This window comes from Myodes glareolus, chromosome 5 (assembly GCF_982192425.1).
Source record: "Myodes glareolus chromosome 5, mMyoGla1.1, whole genome shotgun sequence".
Taxonomy (NCBI): Eukaryota; Metazoa; Chordata; class Mammalia; order Rodentia; family Cricetidae; genus Myodes; species Myodes glareolus.
This window is the reverse complement of record NC_142030.1, coordinates 86,608,454-86,611,794: the sequence shown is the minus strand read 5'-3', so window position 1 is coordinate 86,611,794 and position 3,341 is coordinate 86,608,454. Positions and strand designations below refer to the sequence as shown.

The following is a 3,341-nucleotide window of genomic DNA, read 5'->3' as shown; positions in this document are numbered from 1 at the left end:
TAGCTCTTCACCTGATGAATAGTTTCTGTTCTGCATATTAACTAATGGAGGCTTTTGACAATGAGACAAACTGGTCAATTGTGTAGCTTGAGCCTGGGCTCGTTTGGCTCCAGGATTCATGTTCTTTATAGCATGTTGTCTTCTCAAATTCGTCAGATGAGTTCTAATAAAGATCTTGTCCTTCACCTGTCAAAAAAAAAAGAAAAGAAAAGAAATGAAGGAGGATAAGAATAAATTCTTAAGTCAAAGAGGATGCAATTATATGGTTGAATGAAATGGCAAAGACAATGAAAGAAAACTGAATTCAATAAAGAAATACTATACTGATGAAAATTCTAACTGAAATGAGAATGGAATTGAAAAACCAATGACTCAATCAGAAAACTCAGGGGAAATCCTTGCCAGAAGAATGGATCAAGAAGAAGACAAAATATCAGGACCTCAGAGATTTACACCTAGTCAAAGTGCAGAAAATAACTGACCACATTGTATCTAGCTCCAGTGAGTACATTTATAATACAACCTCTACTCCTTAGGTGGAGGGAATATCATGGAACAGAGTTATGTGAAACTGTGAGAGTCCATTAAAGCATCTCAAGAACTTATTTAGGTATAGGACGAGGACAAACACTCACTGATACAGAACCAATTAGATGCTTCTGTTGATCCAGCTGCCTTCATCCTGTTGTTCTTCCCGGGCTGCATGCTTTCTCTTTGCTAACTGTTCTTTTCTAAACATCCAAGAGAGTGTGAGAGCAAGAGAGCACATGATCCTCTCCCTCAGTTTCTTTTTGTTTTTATTTTTTTCTTTGCAGATAGGATTTCTCTGTGTAACAGCCCTAGATGTCCTAGAACTAGCTCTTGTAGACCAGGCTGGTCTTGAACTCGCAGAGATCTGGTGTGGAACAATTCTCTATTCTGTCAATTACGTTTTAAAAGAACGCTGATTGGTCAATGGTCAGGCAGGAAGTATAGGTGGGACAGCCAGACAGGAAGTTGAGGCAGGGCAATGAGAACAGGAGTTTTCTGGGAAGAAAGAAGCTCTCCCTTGCAGTCCTGCCCAGATCAAGGAAGAAGTAAGATGTGACCTACCCCACTGAAAAACGTACCAAGCCATGTGGCTAACATAGATAAGAATAATGGGTTAATATAAATTATAAGAGCTAATACAAAGCCTGAGCTATGGGCCAATCAGTTTATCATTAATGTATACTCTCTGTGTGATTTTTCTTTGGGGCTTACTGACTGTGAAAACCGGGCAAGACAGAAACCCCCAAAAGCACACCCTCATGTTACAGAGATCTGCTTGCCTCTGTCTCTTAAGTGCTCGGTTGCCCTCGGCTTTTAAACTGTGTGATAGGCAGACAAGACTATGCCCTAGGGCCTGCTGCCCCAAAAGTCATTGGCTAAACAGATTAAAATCCCACCACACTTCCATTTTTTTCTAAATAAGGTTCTAATCCTAACATAAAACTATTTACAATAAGAACATCTATTTTTAAACATAAAGCAAAGAAAACCAGCCCACAAATCACAATTCCAGTGTACTTAGACAACAATGAGGACCCTAAGAGAGATATTCATAGATCTAATTTACATGGGAAGTAGAAAAAGACATGATCTCCTGAGTAAATTGAAAACATGGGGACCTTGGGAGAGGGTTAAAGGAGAGGGAAAAGGCAGGGATGAAAGCAGAGGAAAATGTAGAGCTCAATAAAAATCATTAAGAAAATCACTAAAAAATAAATAAAAATTGTATTACTAAAAAAAGAAGAAACAAAAAACAACTATCAAGTTTTGTGCATGAGAAAGGAAATAATAACATATTATAATAAATTATAATAAAGGAAGTAATAACATAAACAAGATGAAAACTACAACCGACAAGAACAACATCAAGCAAGAAACACATACTGAATAAAAATATGGAATGCTTCACAAATTTGCATGTCATCCTGTTGCAGGGGCCATGCTAATCTTTTTTGTATTGTTCCAATTTAGTATATGTGCTACTGACCTCTCCCTCAGTTTTTAAACTGTGTCATAGGTAGACAAGACCATGCTCTAGAGCTTGCTGTCCCAAAGTCATTGGCTAAATGGATTGAAATCCCATCACAGAAGGGGTAGCAGGCCGTGGGGGAGTGGAGATTGTCAGACTCAGAAGGCGGCAATGACAGCATCAAGTTGCTATCTTCAAACTATGACAAGGAGTCTCAACAATTTATCAACATGGTGGGAAAATTTCACAAGGTCCCACCCCTTATGAAGAACTACAGACAATCAATGCTACTGAGAGGGGAAATCAGCTCTTTTTTTTCTTTTTTTTTCACCTGGATTCAAAGATTATGATCAACTACCCAATGCCAGGTTGTCTTCCTAAACACATGTAGCATATCATCAACATTAAATGAACTCCTCAGTAGGTTGTGGGACAATAATAATTAAAGAACACAAAGGTCTTTGAATTCAAGAAGGAACGGGGAAGTCCTGGGGGGTTAGAAGGGTAGAAATGATGTAAATACAGTACTCACATATGACAAATATTGCAAAAAATATAGAATGCATGGTTTCAAAATAAATAATGAGTGATTTGAAGATGGAAGTTGACAAAGCAAAAAAATAATGCTTGTCTAACATGATCTAGTTACTGGACCTTCGTTATTTATGTAAGCTTAAGTTATTCTTTCAATATTAAGAACTTCAAAACATTTTCATCCACTTTTATGCAATTATCCACTGTAGCTCTTTCCCAAAACATGTCTTATATTTTTGTGTTCTTCAATTTAAGTTCTCTCAATACAATCTTAAACAATGGCAATCATGCATATGACACTTTGAAGTTCATCAGACATTGAAGCAGTGTTTTGTGTCTTCAAAGACAGCAACATCTAGGAGATTCCAGTTTCAGCTCAAGACTAAGACATCCCATGGCTCCAAAGTCCTTCTTGACAATGATTGGACCCTATTTTAGACTCCCTCATGTGTAACAACAGTTTTTGTATTGTTTTGGTACTTGTAAAATCATGAAGAGGAGAAATCCTACACAAAATGTCTTATAACAGAAGATTTTAGTCTGGACCTAGTTGTTCACGGGGAACATCTTCCTGCTTCATCTATTGAATCCAATCCACCTGTCTCCAATAAACAGGGTGTGGTACCCTGGTTTGCTAGAACACCACCCCAGCAATAAATCAGTTCTCTGTTCCATCACTTCTGCCATTTCCTAAACACATTTCATTTCCTATGGGTCTTGCCACAGTTTATTATGTATTTCTGGGCATCTTAAGACAATAGAGACTTATTCTCCCACACAGTAGGAGGCTCGAAGCTCAATGTAACAG

General features: G+C 37.8%; 1 pseudogene; it reads right to left on the bottom strand.

Annotated features, from left to right (window-relative positions):
- Nucleotides 1-1,919: 1,919 nt before the first annotated feature.
- LOC125398382 (U6 spliceosomal RNA) lies at nucleotides 1,920-2,020 on the bottom strand (annotated as a pseudogene).
- Between the last annotated feature and the right edge of the window lie 1,321 nt (nucleotides 2,021-3,341).